Here is an 8,140-nt window from a genome sequence, read left to right as displayed (position 1 = left end):
GGGGCGCACAAAGAGAGAGAGAGGCCGACTAAGAGGTCATTTGGCCTGAGGCCAGGCATCACAGTGACCCCCAGTGTCCAGATAGAGGAACTGCATCTCTTGTGCACACCCCCAGCTGGGCGCTGGATGGTCCCGCTGGACTAAAGATATAGGTGAGAAGTGACATAAGAGCCCATACCGTGCTTGATTCAAACCCACGCTGGCGATAGAAACCCTGCCAAGTCTTTATCCTTAGGGCTTGTCTATCCACAAAGGTTGCACTGCTTTTAAGTATACCAGAATAGTTATACCCGTTCAACCACGCTAATGTGGACACAGTTATACCACCAGAGCGAAGATTACGTCCACACTACAAGCACAACAGCAGCACAGCTGCAACACTGCAGCTACGTCACGGTAGTGTAGACATTTACAACAGTGATGAAAGGGGGCTTTCTGTCACTGCAGTAAATCCATCTCTTCAAGAGGTGGTAGCTAGATTGATGGGAAAAATTTTTATCAGTCCTGAGCAGAGTAATTAGCTTGACCTACATTTTAGGTGTAGGCCAGGCCTTAGTCACATAAAGGAAGAGGAATAATTTATACCCACATAAAATGGATTTTTACCTCTACAACACCAATACAACTGTGTCCACACGAGGGGTCGTACCTGAATAACTAATTTGGTTAAAAATATCACTCTCCTAATCAAAATAGTTATACTGGTACTTTGTCTTGACCATGCCTTGGAAACTTACACTGCTGTGGCTATAAAATGGATACTTAGCTGCCTAAGATGTGAAGCTAGATCTGATTTGAGTAATATGCAGGGTAATTCCAATGAAGTCACTCCAGATTGGCAGTGGTGTAACTGAGATAAGAATCTGGTCAAAAGGCATCACTTTTGTGAAAGCAGACTGCTCCAGACCAAAGTGGGCTGAGTCCTCAGGGGACCGTGAAATTGAGATTTCTGGAGGTAGGTTACTGACTAGACCAAGGGCTGTGATGCAACTGAATCTGGTGTGGAGCTGCCCAGCTAACTGTATGAGCAGTGCAATGGCTACTCATTACCTCAAGACATTTTCCTGTCTGTTGCTTGGACACAATGCTACCCAGAATGCTCTTGTGCAAGGCAGGGGAACATACCATGGGAACACAGTGTAGGGATAGATCAAGCTGGAAATGCTCCTGGGTAGATTATGTTAGTTGATCCTCTGACTTTTCTTAAGCCTCGTGTTGGGCAATCCTGCCACTTACCAATTGGGGAGTGGCCGTGCAAACTCTGTTGCAACACCCTCCTGGCTCCAGTCCCAAAATCAGTTTCCCAGCTGCTTCTCAGCCCTCAGCGATCAGAGAGATGATCACCCTGGATCACACCTTTGACCAGCATTACTGATGCTGTTAAAATGAACTTAACAAACAACTGGGCATTTTTGTTTTATTTTAGGCCCTACACGTGTTTGGGTAATTAATTTAATGCCAGGTTAATTACCACTACCCCAGGGAGGGAGGGATTAAACCCAGTTGTTTGCCCATTTACAGGACAAGATAATAAATGCCTGCTGTCCATAATGATCTGATGAGAGAGGACTACATAGCAGGAGTGCTGATGAGCAGCAACATGAGCCTGCACAATCCACGTGCCAGTCTGGAAGCTGGATGAGGACCTGACTGCTCATCTCTGGCCCATCATTTGATATCTGCAGCAAAGAACATGGTAAGTCTCTTCAGCTGCCACATCCCACCTTGCTCTCTGGATCATACTGAGAGTAGGATACAGCCTTGTGCATTTCCTTGAAGCTGTCAGCCACTTTGCTCGCAAGGATAATGACACAATCCAAATGGGCCAGTACCACTAAGCACAGTGGGAATCCACCTATAGGCAAGGGTTGTTTAAGCAAAGATTTGTGTATCACTTAACCTCTGTGCTTCTTGATCCTTGCCTTAGACCTGCTTTAGAATAGAACAATAAGGCTCGGCACTTCTGAAGCAACTTTCACGCAAGGATGTCAGAGTGCTTTACAACTCCTGTAGGGAAGGACAGATGGGGGTTACTTTTGCCACTTGTGAAAGGCAGCCTCATCTGGGGAGGTACATGGCACCTGTTTAACATCTCAACAGCAATGCCATACAACAGTTTAGGACAGGAAGTGGAGAAAAATATTCCTCCCCTATCCAATGAAGCTGCAAGGGGAAATTTGGCTCAGATACTGGGCTTAACAGCCAAGCTCTCATCAAAGGTGCCATGGGATTGCTAATGAGCACAAGCGGTCAAGAGGACTGGTTTTATTGGTACATCTGCCAGGCCGCACAGGCCTGCCTATAATTAGGGCTATGTAACAATGCAAAGAGAAGAGTGCCACCTACTGGTAATCATCAGCACTGCTTCCTGACACACCTTCAAGGTGCGCCTTTCTAGTGCCTGGACCCAGCCCCGCTTACTGATGTCTGATTGGAATCACAGCACGAGGAGCGATAGCTGTACAGTTAACATGGCACTGAACACATTTGGCAATTCTTTGTTGCAAGATCTTCTCTAAGTAGATCAACTGGTTCAGCAAGCTCTTTGGAAAAGTGTTTATAATCCCTGCTGAATGGAATGGCGGAACTCCCCTAGCTTGGGAAGCTGTATTCATATCAGGTCTGGTATCTCTATTACCCATGGTGTTTTTAACTGGATTTTTATAAATGTCAGGACAGCAGGTTGCTTTTGCTCTTATGTGCTGTCCTTCCTTCCTTCTCTCACTTCATCCCTTCATATCATCTCCATCTCATTCCTTACCACCTTCGCAGCCTTGGGGAGACCTCTCTTAACCCACTCCGCCCTTCATTCCCATTGTCTTCTCCTCCCACACACCTTCCCCCTGCCCATCACAATCTGATCCTGCTGACTTTGTATTACCCTGTCACACCCGTTCTCCCTCCAGATTCCCTGCTCCATCTCCGAAAGCCTCCCACGGATCCATGACCTCTTTATCTCCTGCTATTCTCCTTCCCCGCACATGACCCTGGTACTCTCCATCTGACTCAGCATCCGTCACTGCCCTTTCCTTTGGTGGCTCTTCATCATAAACTACCCTGGTCAATGCCACTGGGTCTCTCCTCTCTCTCTCTCAGACACACACACACACACGCGCTATTACCCCAACCCTTCTCTTCTTCCTCCCCCCTCCTTCATTGGACATCCCACCATGTGGCTCTCCCCGCTCTTAGCATACATTATCTACTCTCCACCTAATTCTTCTTCCTCTATTTTTCTGCCATCTTTGCTGCCTGATTGATTCATTTTCTTCCTCTCCCCTCAGTCCCCCATCCTCATCTGTGAAACTTCATTTTCCACATTAACAACCTTCCTGATCTGACTGCTTCTCCATTTCCTGTGCTAATGTCCTCATCTCTCTCTACAGTTTTGATCAGATTGCTCAACTCAGTCTCAAGCACTCCCACGACTCTGTTCAGCCTCTCCCTGAAGTCCCTGTTCAGATCCAGGGTTTGAATTCAGCCCATCTTTGCCAACCACAAACTTGGGATCCAGAGCCGAACCATCTCAGGGTTTGAGGGTTATTCATATCCCGGGGCTTATGGTTCAGGCCTATCTAAACTTAAAATGTCTCTTTCTTCTGATAATAAAACTGCATAACAACAACTGGAGACCTTTGCTTGTGCTAGTTCGTTTATATCATGCAGTTGAAAGAAGAAGGATAAGTTAATAGGAGCATCAGTTACCTTACTCAGAGCGTTCCCCACTGACCTCCAAAAGTTCTTGAGAAGAAAGCAAGGCAACTCATCATACATATCATCTGAAACACACTGCCTGGGTGATTCTTCAGTATGAGAGGTGGCTATTTGCACAGGAGTATGATAGCTACGATGTAACAATTCATGATGCATAGCATGATGGTGCACACTTAAAGAAATATGTTCAGGGTGGTGAAATAAATCGTATCCTTAATTATCAGTAGAATTTGGGTCTACAAGATCAATGGCCCATGCTCTACCACGTTGGGCATCCTTCTTGCTTGGTGTATTGGCAGTGAGCTGAATATCATTGAAAGCATTTTTTCCACTCATGTATTGAGAGGATTTTTCCACTGGGATACTACGAGGCAACAATTCTCCAGGGTCAGTATCTAGTGTTTTATCTGCTGGGCCCTCAAAAATATTGATCAATATGTTTATTGAAATTTGATATCTCAAAAGAGTTGGGTCTACTTTGTTCGGCATTGTACAGTGATTCTCAAAACTCATTCATCATGTAGAACACTTCTTACTAGACAGATCTTTTCACAGGCTACTTCTCATCTCATTTATAATCACATGGACCACCTTCCCTCCCATCTGAGATTCCCTAACATCCATGTGGCAACTACACTACCACTAGAAAAGCATTTAATGAGCTTCTTCTAATGCAATACAGCAGCTGGAATCAAGGCTAGGCCAGTACCATGTGCCCAGCCAGCTGTCCAGACCAGAGTTTGGAAACCAATGCCCTAGGTTGTACACCGATGCACAGCTGGCATTTAAGACAGCATGGACACAGAGACGCACAAACCCATCGTCATCAGGAATCAAATCTGGGACATTGATCACCAAAGTCGCATGCCTGGAACTAAAAAACTCCTTTGGCTGTGAGAAAGCAGTAGACTATTATGGCCCATAAAACCAACCACTAGAGGGAGACACAGTCATAGGCACGATGCTGGTTTATTACACTAGTCTACCATTATTTCTAAAAGCTTTGGGAGATTTGAAGGCACTGGGAGGTTTAAAGCAAAACTTTCAGGGTTCTGGTTTTAGGGGCAAACAGTAAAGGGATACGGGGCATTCTTGACTCATGCCATGTGTTAAAGGAAAAGGATCAACAGTATCTGGTTTTCACTGAGATCATTCTGTTAGGTAAGGGCAGCAGAGGATAAATATGTCCCCAAAGCCAAGCTCTCAGAGTGGGGATGTTTATTTTACAGAGCCAAACATGCTCTCTCAGGCTAAAGTGAGACAGTTCCATAGAACTGGGAAGATTTGCCATAATAGAATGCTAGTGATTTCTGTGCACTTGAGATAGTAACGTGCAAGGAATATTTTCACTGATTCCCCAGAAGCTGCAGCAGGAGAGCATCACTGGGGAGCACTCATAGCACCAACAAAGGGCTCCCCAAAAGCAGCGGCACAAAAATATATAAGACAAGAGATAGGCAGCAGACGGAATAGCATGAAGTAAACTAGACATGACAGATTGGATGACTGCCCCCTGCTGTGCAGGGATATTCCTGGAGACCACTCTCCATTGTGCAATGTCTTGCATAGGAAGCATATTACACCTGGACTCCAGACACTGCACTGGCTTCCAGTTTGCATCAAAGTTCTGGTTCTGATTTATAAAGTCCAGACTGGTTTGTTTGTACAGACAGACTTTCCACTCCTCCCTAACCCCTGCAGTTGCAATCAGATAGGAGCCAGGAATCTGAGGAAAGAATTTGCCCTTCTAAAAAGCGGTTTCACATTCTTCCACTCCAAAGCAAGGAGCAAAAAGCCCCCCCTAGAAACCCTAGACACATTTGACTGCAGGCAGGGAGGTTGCTATGGAGGGTCCTTGACTCTGGATACGATGGAACCCAACCCAGGCTGCTGACAGGGCATGTTCTAGTCCTGTTTATTTCCTGGGGGTGAAAAGCAGGGTCTTCCAAAGGATGGGTTGCATGGGGATGAGTAGGTTGAAGGGGCAAGGTTGGTGGATTTGGAAGAATGATGAATGTGCCCATTGGATCAAGTGACACCTGGAATGTGTTTGCATTCATGAGGCCAGCATAGGCTATTAAGGGGCTATTGAAGGTGGTAGCAAACCTCCCATTGGTGCTGGGTGTCACAGCACAAAACCAGGTGGTGTCTGGCTGACAATTCTTAAATCTGTTTTTCTAAGGAGGTGTGGCAGAGACTCGTGGGTGTTGAAAGTCAAAATGACCTTGCCCCATAGCTTGTGCTCTTGCTTGGATATTACACACCCCACACTCTTCCAAATCCCACTGACCCAGCAAGTTAATTTAAGAAGCCAGCTGAGTCAGTAGGTTTTGCTTCCATGTACCTGACCTAGTGGAACAAAAATGGATTGGACCTGAGTTAAGCCCATGACATGTGCAACTCCCACCTTCACGTCCTGGAAGGGAAGAGTGTTCAGTGGTCCAAAATCTCCTTCACTTCTATCAGTCAAACTCTGTTGAAATTAACGGGATTGCACCAGAGGAGGATTTGTCCCAAGGGATAGAATTTGTATTTAGTCCCACTGTCAACTTCCACCGTCAATGGCAGAGCACAATGCTGGCAGCGTACTGCTGAGATTGTAAGCTCTCTGGGGCAGGGACCACCTACCACAATGGGGCTTAGACCTCTGGCCACTACTGTGACACAATAAGTTCTCAGTTTGCGTGCCTTACCTCTGTGCCATGTTTGCTGTCTATTCCAACATAGGGCTGGACCTGACCACCCGCGTTCAGTTTATTACAGCGGCAGAGAAAGAAAGGGATGATGGAGGAGATTGGTATCAGGCTGAGCAGAGGAACAGTTTAGACAAGTTTAGGATCAGAAAGCAAAGCAAAGGCCAGGACAAGTAGCTCTACAATACACTGACTAGTCCCATCACTGAACATGAGGGTCTTATTTTGGTGTGCTCCATTTTTCATGTAGATGAGCCAATTCTGAGTTTGATTTGCCTAATCATGGGCCCTGTCCTTAGTCATAGGCAATAGCTGGTGAACTCGATTCGCCCCAGTAGTGCAGGGAGGTGCTGTACGCACCTTCCTGTGTCAGTGGGGATCTGTGCCCCAGAGGGCAGTCACCCCAGTGTAGGGCAGAGGCACTTGTGCTGCAGTAGGTTCCACCAGGGAAGGGCAGTTTGAAAACGAGGATCATTATACTCATCCGCCTTTGGGAAGCGCTGGGAGGTCTCCAGATTAAGAGAGCTACCTAAGGACCCAGTATTATTGCTACACTCTGTATTGCGACCTAAGCTTCATAGGAGCTCAGCAGGTGGAGACTGCTAAGGAGATGCATTGAATCCACTTATCCTTGAATCCTGCCATAAACACGTCCCCTCCCCAATCCGGGCCTTTACTAGCTCCCAGCAGGGGATCTTTCTATAGAACACAACAGTAATAAAGATTGTGTTGCTCGACCTGTAGCTGGGGTTTCTTTCATGTGAGAGTCTATTTCAGTCCAGGCTTAACAGTCCAGCCCCCTGGAGCCTGGCCCTATAATATTTGACTCCCCTGGTTTGAAATTCCACCGCAGGTTGGAGCCAGTGCAGAGGAGCTTGGCAGGAAAACCTGTATTATTGCTACAAGCCTTCTTCATTTTCCTGTTGATGAAGGATTTTTGTCTGTATCTCTCTCTGAAGATCTGGTGTGAACAAAAATAAATGAAGCAAGAAACTCTCACCTAAGTGTGGAATTTGCACCAGATTCCTGATAATTTTTTAGAATCAGACTGTGACAGTGTTATAAAGGGCAGACAATTTATAAGCTTTATACAGGGTAAAACAGATTTATTTAGGAGTTCAACCCCATTGGGAGTTGGGCATCTGAGTGTTAAAGACAGGAACACTTCTTAAGTTGCTTTCAGCTAAGGCTGCAGCTTTGGGGCACGTAGTTCAGACCCTGGGTCTGTGCTGAAGCAGACTGGTGTGTCTGGCTCAGCAAGACAGGGTGCTGGAGTCCCAAGTTGGCAGAGAAAGCAGGGGCAGAAGTAGCCTTGGCACATCAGTTGGTAGCCCCAAGGGGTTTCTGTGATCCAATCCGTCACACAGGCTCCAGGCAACTATAATGTAGCAACCTCCCACGTGGCCAGGAGACACTTTCGGGGCACTAGCCAACACCCCGGTCTTTCAACAATATGGATTCAAATATAACCAGTGAAGTGTTTATCTATAATGATCATTAGCATTTCTGGGACAGCTTCTGGTCTCACTCCTGCGAGTGTTAAGCCACTTACTGGCATAGCATTGCTCCAGATTTACAGGCGTCACAGAGATCAGAACATGCCCCCAGTGGGTTTGTGCTGTGCTGCGTTTTTTAAGCTCTTCAGGGCAGTGCCTTTGGTCTTCCCTTGCCACCACTTTCTCTGTTGTAAAGCACCAGGCATGTGTATAGCACTATACAGATACTGGGTCAAA

This window comes from Gopherus evgoodei, chromosome 15, assembly GCF_007399415.2.
Source record: "Gopherus evgoodei ecotype Sinaloan lineage chromosome 15, rGopEvg1_v1.p, whole genome shotgun sequence".
Taxonomy (NCBI): Eukaryota; Metazoa; Chordata; order Testudines; family Testudinidae; genus Gopherus; species Gopherus evgoodei.
Note: the sequence above shows the minus strand (reverse complement) of the source record.